At 32.2% G+C, this 25,452-nt stretch overlaps 1 long non-coding RNA gene across 1 annotated transcript; it reads left to right on the top strand.

Moving 5' to 3' along the window:
- Positions 1-16,852: 16,852 nt before the first annotated feature.
- LOC144552905 (uncharacterized) lies at positions 16,853-18,080 on the top strand. Its single transcript, XR_013511264.1, has 3 exons — positions 16,853-16,987; positions 17,254-17,575; positions 17,685-18,080. It is a non-coding gene; the product is annotated as an uncharacterized LOC144552905 (long non-coding RNA).
- Positions 18,081-25,452: the final 7,372 nt, after the last annotated feature.

Below are 25,452 nucleotides of genomic sequence, written 5' to 3'. Positions count from 1 at the left end.
TGCTCTTGTACTAGCAGTCTAGCACCGATTCCGAGTAAATCTGGACTTATTTCAGTAATTGTAAAAGATTCTTATTTACGGTACTGAGAGGGATATGGATTCCTTTTTGCGAGGGGTGGGGTCGTAGGTGACGTCATGGTAAGATACGTGTGCCAAATTCGTAATGTGAGTATGTGATTTGTGTATTATGTACTGTAATTATTCATGTGATATGGTTTTTTTTTTTTATAATTTGACGGTACAATATGACACGTGGAACTGATTACGGTATGGTACATCGCGTAAAAGATTGAGTCATGTGTGATTATGATCAATGTAATTAAATATGGTCAAAAGTGATCAAATGTGACCAATCATGTTTGAGCATGTCATGTATGATTACAGCGTGACTAACATGATTAACATGTTGTGAGTATCCTTTCAAAATGAATCACAGCACAACACATATAACTCCTGTAGCTCACGGTACGGCATGTAATCTAACATTACGGGACAACGCAGCACGAACATTATTTTAGAACCCTAGTGAGGGGTTGAGCGGTTATAACGTATTATCATCTCATTTTCATATTTTATTCACACAAAATTTATAATAAATAGCTGTCAAATTATATAAAGTTATATTTTTATATAATTTTTTATAATTTTTTGAATAGATAATTTTATATTGGATTTTATTTCTTAAACCAACTTATATGTTTTTGAATTTTATTTTCAAATTTATTAAATTGACTTCAAACGATGAAATCAAACCGTTAAAACAGATATATTTTTAAAGTATATTTACTTGTAAAATTTACAAATTTCAAATCAATTTAGTACAAAGTCACAAAATAAAAAATAATGAAAACATATGTTTTAAAATGAACTTATTATTTGACCGCTTGACTTTATATTAAATTAATTTGAATTTTAATATATTGCACATGTAAATGCATCGTTCGTGAAGTAAATCGGTTTCAACGGCTTGAATTTGTCGTTTGAAAGCAATCCAATATATTTTAAAGTTACTCTCACCGAGAAGCTTGATGAGTTTAAGGACACTAAATGATAAATCATAAATGTGAAATCATTTTATAATTATAGTTTATAAAATTATTGTAGAGTACACATTATTATTTTGTGCCATAATCAATATCAATGTGCAATAAACATCAATTATATTATTTTTTTCATAACATATGATCAAATATTAAACCTCAAGCTTAGCGCTTGAGGTAAAATCAATATCAATGTAGAGTATACATTATTATTTTGTGCCATAATCAATATCAATGTGCAATAAACATCAATTATATTATTTTTTCATAACATATGATGAAATATTAAACCTCAAGCTTAGTGTAACAAATTATAAATCAGCACATTCCAAATTATAACTAAACCATGACCACTGCTAGTGCTCAGTGCTCTTTATTGTCAATATCTTTACCAGTCAACACTAACTGCATTTGGGCTCTAATAAATCATCAATTCTACCAAAGCCTCTATTTAATTGAAATTCTCAATAGACATCGTGCAATCAAAGTCTTAACAGTTGTGGATCTTTGATTTAAATTTGAAGTTCTTAATATTTCCACATTATTATATCCAAGTTCTAATTATTTATTTTTATAAATCAAAATTATGAGAGAAATATGACACAAAAAATTTTAACATCCTTTTGATAAAATATTTAAATCTTCTAATACCTTTCAAAATGTTGTTAACTTGTTAGAAACTAAATTTGAAAAATAATTATTTTACAAATTATTTTAAAATCTAAGGTATCGTTTTCATAAAAACAGGTCAAGGTTCATATAACATATTCATAAACAAAGTCATAATTTACATGGTACACCATTCCATAACACAAAGAGCCGGTATCCAATTCATACCACCATAACAAGAGCTACTAGAGCCACCAAAACAAGAGCTACTAGAGCCACCATAATCAAGAGCCGAAAGGCTTTAGCCACTATAACAATACCAAGAGCCAAAACAGCAATTAACCAAAACAAACAAACAAACAAAAAACAAAACCCAAAAAAAAGAGGTGGCTGACCTAATAAACAAAGTCAGTAATAACCTCAAAAAGGGGTGGTTGGCTCAATAACCAAAATATGTCAGTAAAAACTTCAAAAATGAGTGGCTGGCTGATAACAATTATTTAAGAGTGAGTTCTCATTTCCAAATTACATGGGCAATGTAGCGTATCCCAAAGGTCTGAGATAATTACCAGTTAATCTGGTTAATGGACTGTTTGAAGGGCGAATGTGCATTCTATCATAACCCATTCTATTGTAAGTCTGAGATACAACATATCTGATGAACTACCCGTATCGACTAAGATCCTGGCGGGTTCAACCCAATCCATGCGGCAACTATCAAACAAAGCATCATCATGTGGCCGATAACCAGTAAGAACCTCAAAAAAGAGGTGGCTAGCCAAACCACAAAAAAAATCAGTAAGAACCCCAAAAAAGGGGTGGCTGATAAAAAAACCAAAATATATCAGGGGTCAATGCATTGATGCATCATGACAAAAATAGTGTAGCACGGACGCTTTTATATACTGGGCCTGTGCATCGATGCTTCATCGAAAAAAATAGTCCTGCACCGATGCTTTTTTACATTGGGTGAGTTCTTGGATGCATCACGCAAAAAAAAATGATGCACCAATGCTTTTTAACACTTCGTCAGTACATCAATTCATCCTGAAAAAATATAGTGCTGCACCGTTGCTTTTCTACACTGAGTCAGTGCATCGAAGAATGCTAGAAAAAAAATAGTGCTGCACCGATTCTTTTGTTCCCCACAGTTATTGTATCAATGCATCATCGTGCTGCAAAACCTTGAAGGTCAATTTTACAAGGGCGGCGCGCATAATTCCTTTGCAAACGACTTAAATAAGCGAAGTGGCATTGTAAGTGGCAGAGTGGCCTTACTGCCACGATCTATTGAGATCCAGCCTCAAATCGCACGAATTCATCCCTCTCACATATATATGATTATATCCCACGGGCATGCAGCCCCTCGCACGAGTTGCCTCGGGAGACTATGAGGGCGCCGGCCCACGAGGAACCACTCGCCATCACGACTCCCGCGGGAGAGACTCTATGGCTTGGTCTGGCCTTAAAGTTTTCCTCACTGGATGTGATTTTTCTATGGCTTGGTCTGGCCTTAAAGTTTTCCTCACTGGATGTGCATAAAAAATCATACTGACAGCATTGATGTCTTGTATATTGGTTTGCGCATGGCATTGAGATCATTGCATTTCCGAAAAATAGCATGGGGAGCCACCGATGTTTTGTACACAGGGTCAGTGCATTGATGTACATAATTTTTTATATTGTCATTTTTTTGGTTAGTTGGCCAATTAAGGAGATTTAGTGCTTGCAGTTATCTTGCAAATTTGTACTAGTTTAACTGGGAAAGTGCACGATTTCTTCTATATATGGTGCTGCTATGCGGCCGGGTTGTTGGAAATGAGGTCTTAATTACTATATGATATTGTTAAAGTCAAGAAGTATCAAAAGGGGATATTAATGATTAATTGATGCTTGTCAAGTGCCTTTTTATTTGTTAGCTATAATAAGTTATTACTGGTTTTGGTAATTAAATTGGTACCTTTTGCTGAGCGTTCATTTGCATCTCTAACATGCACATGAACGCGCGCGCAAGTTGTTGTTGTATCGATATATATTTATATTTTACTATTATGAAATAGTGAGGAAATGTCATTTTTGTTTTCTTTTCATGTTTAAGAATGTAAATAATTTAATGGCATAGGAGCATATGACGACATGATCCAACACTTGTTCACTTAACAAAAATAATTAAAGTTGAGAATTAACTTTTAATTTAGTCGCAAAAGCCAATATTCAAAATCTTCTAAGCTTGTAAACAAAAATGTTTTTATTAGCCGATAACATTGGAATTGGAGGTTGTTGCGACTTCCTCCTGACAAGACTAAGTCTATGTGAGCCCTCTGTTCCGGTGGTCCCATGGACGGTTGTTGGCCCAGGAAAACTACACGTAAATAATAAAATAGAAAGGAGGTTTCTATACTACACGTCTCCAGGTTTCAGTCTTTCAAACGACTTTCAAAAATTACAAGGGGTGTTTTCCACTCATTTTAGTCAAAATTCAAATTATAATTTTTACAAAAGAAGTCTATTGTTTAATTTATTAGCGCTTCAAAGTAAAATATTTAAAATCCACCATACAATTTTACAACATGATTCAAGATTTGAATGCTGAGCATTAAAGTGTTGTTTTGGTTTTCTGAAGCTAATACAAATAATTTAATGCTGAGCATATTTTTTTTAATTGCATTCTATGTTGGGAATTGATTTTGGGTGCTTGAACTTTTGGAATAATTTAAAAAATAGTCGAACGTTGTAAATCCATATATATACGCCGACTATTCATTAATATTTCTACTTATTTTTTATATTTGTAGTACTAGTATATACTGTGATTAACACTTTGTTTGGATGGAGAGTAGATGAAGGGAGGAAATGGAAAGAAAATAATTTTTTTTTAATTGTGTTTGGTTGACAAAATTATTATGTGGGAAGTGAAGATTAAAGGAGATGGAAGATTTAATCTTGCATGATTATAATTATAGAATCGATTTTTCTTTCAATTTGAGATGTGACGGATGGAAATAAATTTTGTTACAAATATTTTCAGAAAAAATACCACATGCAAGTAACCATTAAATGTGACCGAGATAGATTTAATAAAAGCAATTGGGGGTCAATTGGTCCCTATTCATTTTCAAACTTTTTGTGCTTATACATGATTTTTTATATATTTTAAAGTAAAATGTTATGATTATTATAAAATTAACTTCTATACTCATTAGAAAATTTGACTTCACCTCTAAACATGAGACACTCTTTTATAGTATTACTTCTCTACACATTTAGTTATAAACTCTGTTTTAAATCTAATTTACAAATTTATTTCAAATAGAGATTATTTTTTTACAATTTAATATTCTAGGACTTATCCGATCTCCGATACTCCTGATATGCATAAAAATTTGTACAAGGTTCTTTCAGTCTCATTTACCTTTTGAGTTTGAGAAAGAATAACACCATAGGCCGTGTTATGATTGTGTCACATAAGATCCTTGATAGTTTTATTTAAGTGTAGGATACTGATCCAGATTCCAGGCTATCGAGTTCTAGAACATCCATTAAATGAGGTCAAAGCCGTGCGGTCGGAAATGAAATCTGCTCCTTTTCTTGAGAAAAGGAGGACCCTCTTATTCTTCAATTTGAACCGTTTAAACGATCAAACGGTTTCAATTATATCTGATTTATTTATTTGTGCTTTGAAATTCGTTTCAGGTTAAAAAGAAATTGAAGGCATTTGATCGATGTTAAACGTTTCGAATTGAAAAATAGAAGCGTCCTTTTCTCAAGAAAACAAGCAGATTGGCTTCGTGCGGTCGTCCCTCTAAGATTTTGTCCGTAATGGCAGTGGGTAACACCTCTCTCCCGTTTATTAAGACTGGAGAGAATAATACTCAATAGCTCCAGCATGTCAGTGGTTGAGAGCTGCTCCCGTTTTGTCATGACCGGAGAGAATAATACTTAATGAGATCAGCGTGATCTGTTCGTTACTTTCGTACTGCCACGTCATTCTCGATGTGTACTGTGTACAGTTTGTCACTTTGTTGGATGTTGTCGCTCATTATTCCTTTGTTTTGGAAACAAATCGGCTCTTACTCCGCAGCCGTTCATAGAGGAAAAGAGGTGCATGAAAAATATGTACTCTCCATATCTCTTTTTTTTTTGTAATATTTCTATTGATAAAAAATTCTCCTCTATTCCTTTTTGGATTGAATTCTCCTCTATTCACACCTGTGTAGCACGTTACTTCACTCCATAAATAATAGCCCACCATGTCTACTTGTCAAGCAAAACACCTCCTCAATCCTCCTCTTTCTAAACGCTTCAGAATTGAACAGCCATGGCTTCGAAGCACAGCAAAGAACCTCTCGTCCCCTCGTATCCAAATGTCAACTCAGACATCTCCTTCCCCTCCATTCTCGCTCTCTTCATCTCCATCGGTGCTTTCCTTCTCACTGAACCCCTCTTATCATACTCCACTTTAAACCCTCAAAGCTCAATCACCAACTTGTTGATTCGACTGCTCCTTTTTATCCTAGTTCCGGTCACCTTCTTCACAGGCATGGGATTACTGATCATCAGAGCGGTCGTACCCTCCGACTCTCCACGTGGAGAAATCTATGCCGATCAAATCAATCGCTTGGCAAAAACCACGGTGGCGATGGCTCTGGTGAGTCTTCTTGCTGGAGTGGCAATTGGGGTTTATGTTGTGTGGCCACAAGCGGTCGACGCTTGGTGGTTTGGATGGTAGCGATTCGAGTCGGATATAGTCATAGATCTGATATTTTGTTTTGCTGTCAAGGACGAGTATCTTGTTTTTCTTCAATAATTTGCGGCCCTTTCTGAGATAGATCGTTTTTTTACCAAATCTCAGTGATTGTCGCTGGATTTGTGTCACCACGATCCGAAGGAGGGATCGCGTAAACTGTTGAAGTTAGAAAGTAATTTCTTTAATTTTAAACTTTAAATTGAATCAGTGAGGGTTTAGGGGAAATAAATCTGCTGTTATGCTGATCTTAACCGTTCAAAGTTTTTCATGAGTACATCGCAAGGAAGGTCAACGGTTGAGATTGGAATAACAGGTTCCTGGTATTTTTTATAGAATAACAGATTTATTTCCGGGTTTAGGTTCGGTTTAATTTGAGTAAGTACTTGGGAAGTTACTCGTCGGGATGTCCTGTAAATTGAATGTTTTTTTGCATGGCATATATTTATAAGCTGTGTTCGTACATAATTTTTTATATATATTGTCATTTTTTTGGACTTTTGGTTACTTGGCCAATTAAGGAGATTTAGTGCTTGCTGTTATCTTGCAAATTTGTACTAGTTTAACTGGGAAAGTGCACGATTTCTTCTATATATGGTGCTGCTATGCGGCCGGGTTGTTGGAAATGAGGTCTTAATTACTATATGATATTGTTAAAGTCAAGAAGTATCAAAAGGGGATAATTAATTGATGCTTGTCAAGTGCCTTTTTATTTGTTAGCTATAATAAGTTATTACTGGTTTTGGTAATTAAATTGGTACCTTTTGCTGAGCGTTCATTTGCATCTCTAACATGCACATGAACGCGCGCGCAAGTTGTTGTTGTATCGATATATATTTATATTTTACTATCATGAAATAGTGAGGAAATGTCGATTTTTTCTTTTTCTTTTCATGTTTAAGAATGTAAATAATTTAATGGCATAGGAGCATATGACGACATGATCCAACAACACTTGTTCACTTAACAAAAATAATTAAAGTTGAGAATTAACTTTTAATTTAGTCGCAAAAGCCAATATTCAAAATCTTTTAAGCTTGTAAACAAAAATGTTTTTATTAGCCGATAACATTGGAATTGGAGGTTGTTGCGAAGCAGCTTCCTCCTGACAAGACTAAGTCTATGTGAGCCCTCTGTTCCGGTGGTCCCATGGATGGTTGTTGGCCCAGGAAAACCACACGTAAATAATAAAATAGAAAGGAGGTTTCTATACTACATGTCTCCAGGTTTCAGTCTTTCAGAAGACTTTCAAAAATTACAAGGGGTGTTTTCCACTCATTTTAGTCAAAATTCAAATTATAATTTTTACAAAAGAAGTCTACTGTTTAATTTATTAGCGCTTCAAAGTAAAATATTTAAAATCCACCATACAATTTTACAACATGAGTCAAGATTTGAATGCTGAGCATTAAAGTGTTGTTTTGGTTTTCTGAAGCTAATACAAATAATTTAATGCTGAGCATATTTTTTTTAATTGCATTCTATGTTGGGAATTGATTTTCGGTGCTTGAACTTTTGGAATAATTTAAAAAATAGTCTAACGTTGTAAATCCATATATATACGCCGACTATTCATTAATATTTTGTTGAAAATAATAAAGAATTGGAAGATTAATCTCAGTCGTTCATCATCAATCAAGCGGTCTAGGATCAACCAAGAATAAAATATTTGTTCTTTTTATTAGTTTTAGAAATAGATATAAAGTAGATGAATAGTACCGTTGGTACAGTAAATAAGAATAGTACCGTTGGTAACGTTGGTGCAGAAACGGCTAGTTGAATCTTGTATGCTATAAATACTACATAAATCATTGTAACAATAAAAATATACATCAATATAGAAATGCATTTTTACCATAGACCATTCTCTCTGTCTCTTCTCTATTTTCCTCTAAAATTCAACATGGTATCAGAGCCAGGTTAAAATCCTGACTCAAAACTGAAAATCAAAATCACAGACAAGGACTGTGATTTGAAAAAAACTGAACATCTGTTCAGCAAATCTGCAACAGCACCAGCACCAGCAGCTGAAAACCGAAAAAATCACCAATACAGAATTCTGCAAAACCTACTTTGGTAACCTGTTTCAAAGAAAAAAAATCAGACCACCAAAGAGCGGTACAGCTAACAAAGAACTGTACCAGTCACCCAAACCGACAAATCCCCTCGTACCAGTAAATTGGTACAACAAAGGAAAAAAGGGAAAGAGAAATGGTTTGGTGTAGCAGCCAAAACAAAACCTGCTCTAACCAGAGCTGAAGAAGGCTTTCAGCCATAAAATCAAAGAAATCAAGAAAAGAAAGGCTGACCTCAAGATTTCAAATCTTAGCCTCGCCTCTAGATGGGAGAAGCCCAGTGACAGAGAGCAAGAGCCAGAGAAGAAAGGTGAAGTGCAAACGAGGGGGAGAAAATTCAAACCCGCAACACAACACCAATCTGGTACAAGAGGCAAGAAAAGGGGTCAACCCTCAGTCAAGGTAAAACGAAAAAAAGGCAGATAAGTAATATTTTCCTTGTCTGTTCAAACCAACAAAATCAATCAAATACTATAAAAAAAAAAAAAAAGGAAACCAGCCAAGTACCACCCAAACTAGCAAAGCTAGTCAGTACTTGAGAAACCCAAGAGCCGTAAAGGCCCTCCAAACAAACAAAACCCCAACCGCTGAGAAAACAGAATACAGTTTCTTGGTATTGATTATTGGCTCAAAGTGGATGTAGAACCCAGTTAAAAAACCAAGTGCCAAGAAGGCCAGCAAGTGCTGAGTACACTGTTCCAGCCATCCAAAATCAATACAACAACAAAAGGCCGATCAGGCCACCAAGTACTACGCATAGCGTTTGTCACCCAGAAATCAAATTTACCAGCAGAAAGAAAACCCTCTTACTGATATCTGTCTTATCAGTACCAAAAACAAAAACAAAAACCAGAATCAGCAGAGACTGAATTATACCAGAAAATCAAGAAAAAAATTCCAAACAAAGAATCAACACAAAAGTATTTCGGATCTCTTAAAAAGAAGTAGGAAGAGTTAAAAGTGTACCTACCTCACACACCTCGAGCTTGATGCGGGGTAAGATCACAAATTCCTCTCACAACCGAACTACCACCATATCTCTCAGCCGTATCCGCTATGATTCAACCAGAAGAGCCACGACGCAGAGCCATGGGTGATCCATAAGTCCGCTGAGGCAAGGGACACGAAACCCAGGCCTTTGCGGTAGAAAACCTTGCTCCCGTCAAACCCTAGCTCCAAAATTGAGACCGATAAGTGCACAAATAAAAAATGAAGGGCATGTGGTTAATCGGCGTTGGTTCCTCTATTCCCATCTCCGGCCAAAGAGAGGGAAGGCAGCGGAGAAGGGAGGAGGAAGGTGGAATCGGATTGAAGAAAAGAGGAACGGGGAGAAAGAGGTATTCGTACCCTCCCAGGTACTGGAGAGGATGTGAATTCGAGAAAAAAGGCGAGACGGTAAAAGAAAGGGCAAATGTGTATTCTCTCCATTCACCAAGAAATGGAGGTGTCCATTAAAGGCGTCTCTAGTGGGTCAAACGGGTCCCGTGAAGATGATCCAACACAATTCCTGTTCATGAGATTCTCCATGTGGTACTCTAAAACCAATATTTAAATTTCATATGGTGTAGACTGTAGCCTATAAATTTCACGTTTTACCCAATAACCTGTACCTTGACCAAAACTAACCAATATGCGTTTATAACCAATATAGAATTAAAGCGCCAATCAATAGTATGAAAAATTATAGACAATTGTCAAAATATCAATAAAATAGAAATATTCATTCTTATAAAATTTACTTTCAATTAATAAATTGTTTCAAATATTTCATCTAAATATTTTCATAAATTTCAACATTTTAATTATAAAAGTTCAAAACTTAATTTTCTTGCCAATTGTATGTTAATATATTGAACGTCATAAAATAATTATGTTTCTATAATGCATGCATGAAGTTCTTTTTTACTTTATGTTGTGTGAAAAAAATGAATTATTTTTGTACAACCAAAAAAAAAAAAAAAACACTATGAGAAAAAATAGGGCACAAGATTTTTGGACATCATTTCTATAAAATATTAAAATTTCTAATTTTCCTATAAAAATTGTATTAATTATAATGATTTGTAAAATTATAAAATACCTTTCAAAATGTTGTTAACCTGCTAGAAACCAAATTTGAAAAATAATTATTTTACAAACTATTTTAAAATCTAATTAAGGTATCGTTTTCATACAAACGGGTCAAGGTTCATATAACATATTCATAACAAAAATATCAATATTCATAAACATAATCATAATTTACATGGTACACCATTCACAAAGAGCTATCCAATTCATACCAAGATAACAACAGCTACTAGAGCCACCATAATCAAGAGCCGAAAGGTTTCGGCCACCATAACAAAACCATAGAGAGCCTCATCCCTCGGTAATAAAAAAATAAAAAAATAAAAACTCTCAAACCGAGAGGAACCTTAGAGCCATAGAGCCTCATCCCTCGGTAAGAAAAGAAAAAAAAACTCAAACCGAGAGGAACCTTAGAGCCATAGAGCCTCATCCCTCGGTAAGAAAAGAAAAGAAAAAAACTCAAACCGAGAGGAACCTTAGAGCCATAGAGCCTCATCCCTTGGTTAAGAAAAAAAAAATGGTAAATCATACCAGAAAAATATTATTTACTAACCCAAAAATTATCCATGATGGCCACTAAAAGAGGTGGCTGGGTCAATATGCCCAGTGCAAAAAAAAAAAAAAAAAAGGGTGAATAGTCACCAAAACAATATTAAGAGCCGAAAAGTCACCAAAACAAAACTCCAAAAATATAACCAAGAAAACAAATACCAACACCAATACCAATTATAAAAACCAATTACCAAATGACCAAATAGAACAAATACCAATACAAAATACGAAGGTCATGAAAAATAAAAATTGATACGTTGGTAATTATATATAAAGAAAACAATAATGCTACCTTGAGGGGGAGCAAATTGATGCCTCTATTTTAGGGGGAGTTTATGAAGAAAAAAATGTAGCGGGTCAGAGCAACCTGATTCAACAAAATCAAGATCAAATGAGGCAATCTCTTCAACAACCGATTGTGGTGTAGACTCAACAAGATAACTCAAAAATGAGGTGTCTTTTTTGATATAAATTAAAATTTCCTTACATGATAAATTGATAATTGATAGTGGTGACAAAATATTTTGATAATCTAGACATAACAAAAATGACAAAATTAATAAGTTAACACAAGAATTTAAATGTGGCTAAATACCTTGATTTTACATTAATTTAGATACAGAGATCGGGTTACTGCGATTGTTTGAATTTTTAATTGAAGGATTCAAGAAATACGAAGAACATCAAGGGTGATGAAACCATCTTCAAGATTTAGAGACGATGCAATCCCTTCGGGCATAAAAAAAGATACAAGCCAAAATCAAAACTAAACTCATGCAAAGTGAGGAGCAACTTGCTAGTATCCTCATCAAAGGTTCGGACCCGAGTCCATTCGAAGACAAGCAAGCTAGGATTGTACAATATATACATTCCTAGCTTGAGGGGGAGTGTTGAAAATAATAAAGAATTGGAAGATTAATCTCAGTCGTTCATCATCAATCAAGCGGTCTAGGATCAACCAAGAATAAAATATTTGTTCTTTTTATTAGTTTTAGAAATAGATATAAAGTAGATGAATAGTACCGTTGGTACAGTAAATAAGAATAGTACCGTTGGTAACGTTGGTGCAGAAACGGCTAGTTGAATCTTGTATGCTATAAATACTACATAAATCATTGTAACAATAAAAATATACATCAATATAGAAATGCATTTTTACCATAGACCATTCTCTCTGTCTCTTCTCTATTTTCCTCTAAAATTCAACATATTTCTACTTATTTTTTATATTTGTAGTATTAGTATATACTGTGATTAACACCTTGTTTGGATGGAGAGTAGAGGAAGGGAGGAAATCGAAAGAAAATAATTTTTTTTTTAATCGTGTTTGGTTGACAAAATTATTATGTGAGAAGTGAAGATTAAAGGAGATGAAAGATTTAATCTTGCATGATTATAATTATAGAATCGATTTTCCTTTCAATTTGAGATGTGACGGATGGAAATAAATTTTGTTACAAATATTTTCAGAAAAAAAAATTATGCAAATGCCCAACCTTATATCTTATATATATAATTCTCATAAAAGTTTTTTGTCACAAATTTACAACAGCCACCGAATTTCTCATTAACCTTCTAAATTTTAATCTACCAAATAAAAAACAAGACGGAAAAGAAAGTTAAGTTTATTTTCTCTCACTAATCATCTAAACAGAAAAAAAGTATGTTATAAATGTTCAGTTATATCATGAAAATAATTGTGAAAAGTTCTATTTTTGTTTCAAAAATACTTGATTCCATGCATTTTTTTAATAATGATTAATATAATTAAATAAAATGGATAAAAAAATAACAAAACAACACTTACACATTGTTATTTCATAACGAGACTTTTACTCGTAAATACAATCACCCGAAAAAATCAATAACAATTAAAATGAACAAATTGATGATTTCTAATGCTTCAATTTGCTTGAAATAAAAATAAAAATATGTATTTTTTATAATTTGTTATGTTGGAAATTATTGTTGTTTATGAAATATTCCATTTTTTTAATAGAAGTGTAACTACAATAAATTAGCATATGAATTCATAATGACACAACTCAAAATAATTGAATGTTATAATAGCTATAACAAAGATTTTTTTGGGTGCTAGGATGAACAAATTCTCATTGTTTTCAAAAGTATAAAGCCAAGACAAATTGAAAATAGAAGAGTGAACACCAACGTCTCTACCACACGGTTCAGACAAAAATTTCTTTGAAATTCCACATCTGTCTTCATGTCTTTAAAATTGTAGGTTTTTTAAAAATTCCGGGAACCTCACTTTTATTAGCCCGCCACACCACACCACGCGGCGTGTCGATACAAGCCACAGGATTTATCAACCCAAACAAATTGTACAGAGACCAAACATAAAACTGCAAACCAAAATAATTTTGTGATTTTAGACTGAATTTTTGCAACTTTTTTTTTGCGATTTGAACATATTTTGAAATTTCTCAGCATAGGTTATTGATTTTGAAATTTAATATTTTTTATATTAATAAAAATTTCGGGTACAATCACATATATATTTTGTATATTTTTTTTTTTCAAATTGAGATGACCTTGACTATTTCTGATAAGTGGACAAGAGCCGGATCCTGTCGTCATGTCACCATGTGCAGATGTGCTCCATCGCTGTTTATTTATATTAAAAATATTTTGCATAATTAAAATATATTTTTTTTCTAACCAGATAGAGTGTCTTGCACGATTCCATCTCCATGGAGTTCTGCTTCTCCTATGCCCTTAAATCATATATATTCTTAAACATGAAAAATCAAAATTAACGGATATGTTCTCGCTCATGATAGTAAATATATATTTTTTTTTGAAATAGTGGGAATCCCACCAGTTTCTATTGAAACTTATAAAGGATGGCCATAACAAACTCCAAATTTGGAGAATGCAATAGCATACAAGATCCACATTACAACACATAACAAAATAAATAAGAAATTCAAACTACAACATATAACAGCTTGAAACCCTAAGCTAAACCACCACAAACTACAAGAATGACAAAACAAGGCATATTAGCATTCAATTCATGTCAGAGCCAGAAGAAGGTCGGCACCAAGCATAAGGGTTTCATCGTTGTGTTCCAGGGAAGTTGGTATAACCTCGGCCTCTTCCCCATCCTCTTCCTCTGCTGAAGGAGGATTCATATCTGTTGTCTGAATAATCAAAGCCTGACATGGCAAAGAAGTAGTATCGATAGGCAAAATTAGATGTAAAGAATGTAACAAATTATTACTAAGAGTTGAACACCAAAATTTTGTCAAAGAGATTATCTTTGATCCCACTGTCTGCAAAGAAGGAATATTAAAATTTTGAAAACACAATTTATTTCTTTCTAACCAAAGTGTCCATAAGACTACTCCTCGAACAAGTTCAATTAATAGTGGTTCCTTTAAGGGAATAGGGGCTGCTAAGGACCATATATCTGACATAGTAGAACCAGAAAAAGTGTAGTTATTATGAGCTGCAATCCAACTCCAAATCTGAAAAGCAAAGTAGCAATTAACAAATAAATGATCAGTTGACTCAAAAGCACCACAAAATGGACAAGAGGTATCTCCAGTCCATCCTCTTTTAGCAAGATTGGCCTTTGTAAGGATTTTATTCCTTTTCAGAAGCCAGAGAAAAATTCTTATTTTTAGAGGTATTTTGGCATTCCAAATGGAGGCATACTCCATATTAATAATTCCTCCATACTCAAGCCACTTGTAAAAAGAATGAACAGAAAAATTACCACCTGATGACCATCGCCATAACAAAGAATCAGATTTAGATGGGTCAGGACTAAAAGCACTTAGTTGATAGTAAATATATATATATCGGACTTGGCTACGGTGCTATGGGTAGCTAAGAGGTCTCCCGTGCTACGGCTCAATATTTGACTTTTCAAAATTCTAACGGTCGATCCGAACCGTTCATCTTGTTATCCATATTAATATGTGCTTGGAGACCAAATTTTACATTTTTTGGAAATTTTTTACTATTTTTTTAGATTTATTGAAAATCGCTGTTTTTCAGACAAATCTGGACCATAAAAAACAGCGATATTCAATAAATCTAAAAAAATAGTAAAAAATTTTCAAAAAATGTAAAATTTGATCTCCAAACACATATTAATATGGAGAACAAGATGAACGGTTCGGATCGACCGTTAGGATTTTGAAAAGTCGAATATTGATCCGTAGCATGGGAGGCCTCTTAGCTACCCATAGCATATTAGCCAAATCCATATATATCGATCGTTTTTATATATGTATATACATTTGAAAAAATAAAATGTAGTTTTGATATCCCAAATTTTCTTCTTCTTATATTTCAAGGTAATAATTATTGCGTATTAAGTGAATCATCTTCTTACATGCAAAGATGGTCGCATCACGTGCAATTTAAAAAAGCTTGGATATTTTTCTTTGGTTCTATTCCTTTTTTTTTTCTTAACTCATACAGTGCGCTAAGAATATAGGCAAAATCATTGTAAAAAACATCCGATTAAGCTGATTAATCGACTGATTAGTTGTTGACGGTGATCAAACCATCACGGGTTTTCTCGATTACTCGGCCGATTATTTCTGATTATGACCGATTATTCTTGATTAAACGCTTGGCGATACCATGTTTGTCTGATATTTGAACACTGATCAAAACAACGCTATATATCAATTAAAACCTTTTTTTTAAATGTTTACCGTTAATTCGAGGATGGAAACTTCGTAACAAAGCACAATTGGGAGTCGAATATCAATTTTGGGTTGGAAAGTATGACAACAACTTGTGTCATTTTCTTGGACCATCAGATGCACGGTGAAAACGACTTGCATCAAATAAACAAACAAATGAAGTCTTTCCTTTCCATCCCCAAGTTTATTCCACCAAATGTACTGGTAGCACATGTCCATCCAAACATGTTTATCTGAGTCAAAATTTATGGTGTGAATTTAATGTTGTTCAAATAATTGATTTGTTAGACTTAAATGACTAGATTCAAATTACGAATATAAGCTGATGAGAGTGATATACTTTATGATAATTGTTTGTGTTAAATTTATTAATTTTAAATTTCAGTTAGTGGAGGGTCAAATGGTCAAATAATAATGAATAATATATGTATTAAAATCATTTATAAATTTTTATTTTAACTTTGTATCAAACATATTCTAAATTTACAATTTTAGATATACATACCACTTATAAAATAAATCGATTTCTATAATTAAAATGCATCATTAAAAACTAATTCATATATCTCCCTACCTTATTAAGGAGCTTAATGTCTAGATCCTGCAAGGGTTGTGATTAAAAGTTAAATTTTCGGAATTAATATCAGCCATTCAATTTTCAGATCACATACAGCAGAATTTTTTAAATTTTACTCTTCAACACATAAGACCCCACTGTTCGCGCCACATAGGATCCCTAAAAACCTAAAACACTTCCTGGCGCTCCCTCTTCACCCCGTTCTCTTCCTTCCGCTCCGTCTCTTCACCCCTCTTGCCTCCTCTCACTTCCACGCTCCTTCTCCCTCTGATTTCCGACCCCAGTCGGTCTATCTCTCTCTCTTTGTTGCTTCTTGGAGAAAGGAATGGAGGAGGCCGCCCGTATTGAATTCGAATTGACGCGGATCTTGTCCATGGCAGAGAAGGGTACGGTTTGGGGCGCCTCTCTCTTCTCCTCGAGTATTTGTACCTCTTTCTCTCTCTCGTTTTGGATTTGCTTGCTTGCTTATTGTTTATTTGTGCTCATGTGCTGAGATTTTTGCCCTATTCCCCTCTATTTTCTGGTTTTCTATTATTTGTTCACACTGCTCTTGATCGGTGATTCTGGTGTCGGGAAGAGTAGTCTCTTGCTATGATTCACCTCTGATTCGTTCGACGATCAATTTCCGACAATTGGTACTTATCTTTTTATTTTTTTTCCTCTTTTGATTGGGGAAGTGATGATTTTATGTGTAGATTATTGATTGCTGGGAACCTGGGATGGAAATTGAAATTGGAAGTGGAATTTGGTGTTCGTTGTGATGTTTTAGGATTATATGTACTGGAAATATACATAGCTGCGATTTTGTAATTCGTTGATTCGAGCAGCTTTTGGGATGTAAGAAAGCAGTTTTATTCGAAATTCTCATTATTCATTTTTCTGAAATTGATTTATTATTTAGGATCATTTTCTGGACACCTTTCATCAGCAATTGAGGTATAGTGTTTTCCAGATGATGAAAATATTGCTATAATTTGTAATGTTATAATTAACTCACTGAAAATGTGAATGAAAATGCTCTACTATACTTCTCTGGATCCAAACTGTAGTTGGAAATAGTACCTAAAATGCAAATTTTATTACACTTCTTCAAAGAGGTAATTATGGCTAAAAATTATTATTAGTTGACAACATATTATTTTTAATCGGTTCAGGTGTGGATTTCAAGGTTAAAATGGTTACCATGGCAGGAAAGAAGCTTAAGCTTGCAATTTGGGATACTGGTATATCATTCAATGTCAAACATGTAAAATTTCTGCAACAGTTAAATCTTTATTTCCAAAAATTTATTTGTGTTTTTTGAAAGTTAATTAAATACAATGAGTGTTGCAGCTGGACATGAGAGGTTTAGAACATTGACAAGTTCATACTACAGAGGAGCGCAAGGCATCATTATGGGTATGCTGTTCTTCTCTTCTCTTCTTTTCTTATAATATAATATTTTGTATCAATATGTAATATAATATAATAAGTTGGTCAAATTTACACTTACTATGTCCTGACATGCTGTGCATTATCATGGATATGCCCCTTTGATGTAGTCTGACATAGAATACAGGCTATGCCAACTACTGAGTTACACTTGAAGATATTAATAATTTTATTCTTGGGTAAATATCAAGCCATTTAGGAAGTTTAAATTTAGAAATAAATAATAAAGGTTAGATAGGAAGTAGGTCATCCATTTGTTTAATGCAACCTGATGACTCATATATTTATTCATATTTAAGTTTCTCATTTCCTTTTACTATTTATTAACACCAATTTAAACCTCTTCTAAGCTTTGCCTGAATTATGTCATCTTTGTTTCTATGAAATCCATTCATTTTTAGGAAAATGGTGAGCTTTTTGACGAATCAGAAGACGAGTTGTGAATGAAATATTAGATAAACTCTTTTCACTAGGAAATTGGATGAGGTAACATATGCTTGTATATAATAATTTGAATGTTAAGGTCATATCAGTTTTAGAATTGTTGCTTAATATTATAATTTGAGAATGTGGTTTATCTTAAGCTAAATTATGCCTAAAGGCGGTGCTTTAATGAAATTTAATGTTTTGAGGGTAATTTTATTTTGGGTATTTCATCATTTTATTTGGCATATACTGATTTATGGCGTTGAATCTCATTTGGAGAATTCTTCATAATACTTTCAAGTTAAAAATAGATAATAAAGAAAGGGAGAATTTCATGTATACCCCTCAAGAAGTTCAAAATTAAGTATTCCCTCCTCCAAACTTCCAAAACTCACAAATTTACCCATTTTATATATTTTATATATAAGCAAAGTTCTTCCATATCCACCTCACTATTTTTTAAGTAGAGCTTTTATGTTTTATGAAGCTGAAATTATTAATTTGTTTTTTTTTCTCAATTATTTCTATAATTTCCTGAATTTTATTGTTAGTAATTCTATATTTTTAAAATTTTGAAGGTTGTTAGTGATGATGGTACGAGAGTCAAACGCCAGCTACCTTTTATTGAGGTGGATATGGAAGAACTTCAGGTATTTTTGTTATGTTTGTAGGTGTATATAGTGAACCGGGTAGTGTTTTATATTGATAAGAAGCTATCAGGTGAGTGTCTCTTATGATGTTTTTGTTATGTCATTATTAGATGAGGAGGGATCACTTGACAATAGATTTGTAAAGACTTTGCTTGTAGCTTTTGACCTCTCTTGACAAAGTCGGTCTAGACTTCCACGTACTTGGTGTACTGCTTTCTATTTTTAGTGATGATTTAAGAACACCTCAATTTTTAGTTGGCAGATTTTTCACCCAATCCATCACCATGACCAAAGTTTCTAACTTGATTTACATATGACCTTTTTTTACATTTTTTACAATTTTTAACTGGTTTTTTAGATGGGTAGAAAATCACTTTATCTTAATTTTTAGACCATTCAAAAGTTGTGACTTCTACCTCCCAAAAAGAATAGTAAAAAGTTCTAAAAAAATATAAAATTTAGTCTGCAAGTACATTTTCATATGAAGATCACGTTAAACAGTTCAAATCGACTACTTGACCTTTGAAAACAAAAATATTGACCCGTAGTACGGACCAATCTGAGCTACATGAAAGTACCATAGCCCCACTCTTTCTTTCATACAACTTCGATACCTCAATCAATTATTGAGTCAGGGAATATATTCCGTTTTAAACAATTTCTTTTCGCTTATGTATATATTTGATAGGTGCTACTGGAAGGGGAATGGAAGGAAGGCTTTATAGCACTAGCAGCTATAGGTGCAACTAATGTCGGGTCCAATTTATATCATGTTAGTATAAATGTAATGTTTGCATTCCTTTTCTATCATGTCAAATTCTATTTCAGACAATTATGTGATATCATTACTTTTTTAACAAAATAATTATTATTTTCATTGAAATGTTTTTTTTAATAAAAATATGTTTTTGTTTTCTTATAATATATCCCGTTGCATTGCACGGGCACAATACTATTTTAATTTAAAATCGCCAATAATCTAAGCGATTCAATATTTATTCTAAAAGTTCATGTTTGTATTTTATCTTGTGCGGTGTAAGCTGAAAAGAACTTCACAACACAAGTTGAAATATTATTTATGCTACGTTGATTTGTTATTCAAATGTTTAGGCATGACGCATATAATTTGTAAATTAAAAAAAAATGGTCTCGGATGGGAAATTTTATAAAATGCTCTCCTCTTAAAAACTTTCAAACAAAATACCTCTCTTCTGAAATTATTAACAAAATGCCCCTGTGAACTCTAATTTTTCCCTTCCTCACCCCTCTCCTCCAATTACTTATTTCTCCTTCTTTTTAAATTCATCCTCTATAAATAATTTGCCAACATTTTGGAGAAATAAGATCTGGTTACAAGAATTTTATTTCTCCAATAATTACAGTGCCATTAAAATTTCAAGCAAAATGCATAAAGATACTTATTTTGTGAAATAACATCTAGTTTCTGTTATGGGGTCTAGAAGTAGTCATCTTCCAAGCACCTCGTCAAAAATATATATATATGTGTGTGTGTGTGTGTGTGTGGATATCAATTATCTCTTACAGTTGCAATCCATGTATATATTCAGTTTTCAAAGGATAAGAAGCTCTAATGATAACAATTTGGGTTGAATCCTGTCAAACTCAGGAATAGCTGGACAAGCGGCCATTTTTATTAATATCATTAAAAAAAATTAATTTTAAAAATAATCCTACATTGAATTTTTTATTAAAAATGCCCCAACCGCCATGTCCACGGGCAGCCCAAAACACAAGCGGAGCGCCCCATGGTCCATTTTTTTTTTTTTTTAGAGATCTTAGTATTTTGATTTGAATAATTTTGTGAAAAAAAAAAAATTTCTTATTTAGAGTGTATGCCAAAAAATAAAATATTTTATATATTTACGAAGTGATGTCGTAAATTTTTATAACTTTGATTTTTTTTTTTTTTGTGAACTTTGATTTTATTTATCAGTTGGATATCACAAGTCTAAATATAATACTAATAAGGACTTGGCATTTATTAAGGTTTTTATAATATATGTATAATATACACATATACACATACATACACACACACACACACACACATATACATATACATATACATATACATATACATATACATATACATACACATACACATATACACATATACACATATACATATACATATACATACACATATACACAGACATATACATGTACATGTACACAGACATATACATATACAAAGCTACATATATACACATACTATATTAGTATACATATACACATATACACATATACATACACTTTTTCTTTGGTCCATACTACAATTATAATTTGATATTAGTTAGTAACAAAAAAAGATAGAATATTACAATTCATGCAACATATATATATACAAAGCCTTTTGTACATGCAATCTCATGTAATAAAACATAACATATACTCCTCAGGATCCAATACAATGTTTGTATAAAAGTTATATCATTACCACTTAGTAACCACATGATCAAGCTTTGGCCCAAAGTTGGGCTCAAATTGCCAAAATGCTTGGTTATGATCTAGTTTGGACCGAAATTTCATACAAACTAAGGCGTATTAGATTCAATATATCAAAAAAAGAGTATGCATGTGATCCATGACATGATGTCTCTTGATTAAAGATCTCCAACATATTGCATCTCCAAATGACATTCATCAACATATATGTGCATACATAATAAAAAATAAACATTCTCAGTTAAAATTTTCGTTCAAAATTATAAGAAAATATTTATACATAAAATTAATTGAATCTGTATAACTTTTATACGAACCACTGAAAATCAATTTCGTAAAAAAAAAATTATTACGACATCACTTCATAAATATATCCAAATGTTTTATTTTTTTGGCATACACTCTAAACAAGAAAACTTTTTCTTCACAAAATTATTTAAATCAAAATACTAGTATATGTGTATGTATATGTATATGTATGTGTGTATGTGTGTATGTGTGTATGTGTGTATGTGTGTATTATACATATATTATAAAAACCATAATAAATGCCAAGTCCTTAATTAGTGTTATATTTAGACATGTGATATCCAACTAACAAATAAAATCAAAGTTTACCAAAAAAAAAAAAATCAAAGTTATAAAAATTTACGACATCACTTCGTAAATATATCAGATATTTTATTTTTTGGCATACACTCTAAATAAGAAAACTTTTTTTTCACAAAATTATTCAAATCAAAATACTAAGATCTCTCTAAAAAAAAAATGGACCATGGGGCGCCCCAGTCACGGGTGCTCCGCTTGTGTTTTGGGCCGCCCGTGAGCCTGACGATTGGGGCATTTTTAATAAAAAAATTCAATGTAGAGTTATTTTTAAAATTAATATTTTTTAAGGATATTAATAAAAATGGCCGCTGGACAAGTGTTGTACACACCCAATTATAGTTATAGTAAAATATACAAAAAAAAATTACTTTTCATTAAATCAAAGTATCAATAATAAACATCTCCAGAACGACTCCATCAATGAGTTTCTCCAATAATTACTCAGAATTGTTAATTCATTACCAGCGTCATGAAATCATAAACAAAAAAAAAAGACAAGGGACCAATCAAGTTGTCACATCTCAGTTTGATCATTCCTAAATCTGATTAAGTTAGCAAGATAATAAAACAATGAGAGGGTTCAAATGCACCCAAATTTTTGTTCACCCAAATGCACTATATCTTTCAAATCATTTTTCTTAGTTTTCAAAGTCTGAATAATCAATCCGAACCGTTAGATGTGATCTATATATTAAGATGTGCTTGGAGATCAAATTTTATATTTTTTTGAATTTTTTTACTATTTATTAAGCCACTTTGAAAATCGCTGATTTTACATTTTCTGGACCATTGGATCAGCGATTTTCAAAGTGGCTTAATAAATAGTAAACAAATTTCAAAAAATGTAAAATTTGGTCTCCAAGCACATATTAATATGTAGATCGCATCTAATGGTTCGGATTGACTATTTGGACTTTGAAAATGAAGAAAAAGGATATGGTGCATTTGGATGCACAAAAATTTGGGTGCATTTGAACCCTCCTCTAAAACAATTGACAAAGAACTCTTCCTTTTTCATGCAGATATATATAATAGCTTAACTTAATGATTTTAAGCTCAAGTTAGAGTTTCGAGTCAATAAAAATGAATGAAAAGTTAAGAAAATGGAGAACATTTCGCACTAAATTATAATGTACTACAGTGGCCAAGCTAATAGTTATTATTAAGGTCAATTTGTTGTATTGTAAAGTTTTCAAAATACAACGTAATTCTCGATAAAAACAATTGAAGAAGGTTCATAATAAATTTTCAAAAGTTTTCAAAATAATTTTTTGGCATGTTATAACAATTGAAAAAGGTTCTAATAACATTGTAAAAAAAAAAAAATTCTGATAATATAATGGAACCATATAGTTGATAATTTTTTTCATCTCAAACATGCTTTTTAAAATGAAAGCTGCAAACACCGTATCTAAGATTCTAAATCCCTCCTTAAAAAAATATCAAATTGTTTTGAAGTATTGTCGTTGTCGTACAATATTTATTTTTTAAAGGGGTTTGTAGTCTCGAGCATCACAAATTATTTGAAGCATTTAATCTACCAAGCATGCTGTCAATATTTGAAGCATTGTCACCTCTCTTATTAGACAAAATAATTCAATTTAATTATCTTTCGGTATTCTGAAAGCTAATCCATAAATAGTCAAATAGTCAAATGCTAGATAAGTAGAAAGGAGAGAGAGAAAAAAAGAGGAGAAAAAAGAAAGAAAAGGAAGGAAGCAATCAAGGCCCTGTTCGGTGGACTCGTACGTTTATAGTTTAGTCGGCGGGGTCCACAGCAATTTAATATTATATTGCGCTAGCGCTGCAAATATGCAAAGGTCAAAACAGGTGATCCTATTCCTATCATCATTAGCATCAATAAGCGCCATGTAGCAAAGATTCTCTCTACTTTCTTTTATTTTTATTAAATAGAGGAGAGGAGGTTTAAATGACTTTGTTTTCGTCGTGCTTTCATATTTAAAATTAAACTAATTTAACATTTAAAATTTAAATCTCAATATATTTTTGTTAATATGATATATATCATTTTTTTATACAAACGTAAAAGAACACAATATTTTGATTCTTTTTCATAAATATCAAAAGCTTGCAAAAAAAAATATTATCAATATATACATACAAAATTTGGGCCTTAATATTTTATTTATTTTTAATATATACAAATTAATTTTTTTTATATACACAAACATTTTCATTTTTGGGGCCCCTTGGATCTTGGGGCCCGGGGCAGTCGCCCTGGCTGCCCATGGTCAGGACCGGCCATGGTTAGAGGAGTAAGCCATCTAACTTTAAAAAAATGCAAAAATATACTGCTGTAGATAAATTTTGGACGTTAAATTTTTAACTTATTAATCCATATAAATCTAAATCGCAGAGTGATAACTTTTAATGTGCTAGCAGAGAAAATAATATTGATCACATATAATAGTTTTATATTTACATATAAATTCTAGAATTATTATTATTAAAAAATAAAAAATAGAGATATTCCTCCAGTATTAAAGATTAGTCATATATTTTTATTGCATAAAATTCTACAAAGAATAGCAGGTGCGAAAAAAAGTTAAATGGCTTTATTTTTTAATTTTTTTTAAAGAATAGTAATTTTTTTTAAAAATATATAAAATTTAGTTTTCAAGTATATTTTAATATAAAAAGCGTTGAGCACTTTATATTGAGCATTTAAACTTCGAAATTACAAAACTTGCCAAACAAGCAATTAGCAATTGGGTAGACTCATCTAATTTTTCAATTAGCTCCCGTCATTGTCATTTGTGACTAGCAAAGGAGCTGGATGTGACATGTGAGCTGTGATTCAGTAATTAATTATTTCCCTTGTCGAAATCAAATTTACGTCAAAAATCATTAAACAGCAAAAGGTACAAAGGTACCATAATACCAAAATCAGTAACAACTAATTATATCTAACAAATCAAAAGGCTATCAATCACGCACTTGAAAAGCATCAATTAATCATAATTCATAAATATCCCTTTTAATAGGAAAATTTGACAAAATAATATTCTTTTGGAAATTTATGAATTATGACAAAATGTTCTCAGCCGTTCAATTTGTTAGATTATGACCAAATCCCTTCTCTAACTTTTTTTTTTTTTTTTTGACAAAATGTTCTTGTGGGACCAATATGTACTCTCATTTACTTTCATTTCTCTTCCTCTTATTTACTTCTAACTTTGATTTCTAACTATTTTTTGTAATAGTAAAAGAAAACTAATTGTTAAACAAGGTAATAAATGTAAAAGATTAATAACTCAGTAATTCCATATACGTTTCCAGCCACAGATAAAATTTTGGTGAGGGTACAAACTAAAATAGTTGGAAGTAAATGAGAGGGAGAGAAACGAGAGTAACTGACAGTCTATCTTGGGTCCCACAAGAATATTTTGTCAAAAAAGTACAGAAAAGAATATTTTGTTTGTACTTTTCAAAAGAAGATTAATTTGTCAAACTTTCCTCTTTTAATACTTATTGCCTCGTTTCCTGTAAAACCAACA

This window comes from Carex rostrata, chromosome 4 (assembly GCF_964058835.1).
Source record: "Carex rostrata chromosome 4, lpCarRost1.2, whole genome shotgun sequence".
Taxonomy (NCBI): Eukaryota; Viridiplantae; Streptophyta; class Magnoliopsida; order Poales; family Cyperaceae; genus Carex; species Carex rostrata.
Note: the sequence above shows the minus strand (reverse complement) of the source record. Positions and strands in the feature narration are given on the sequence as shown.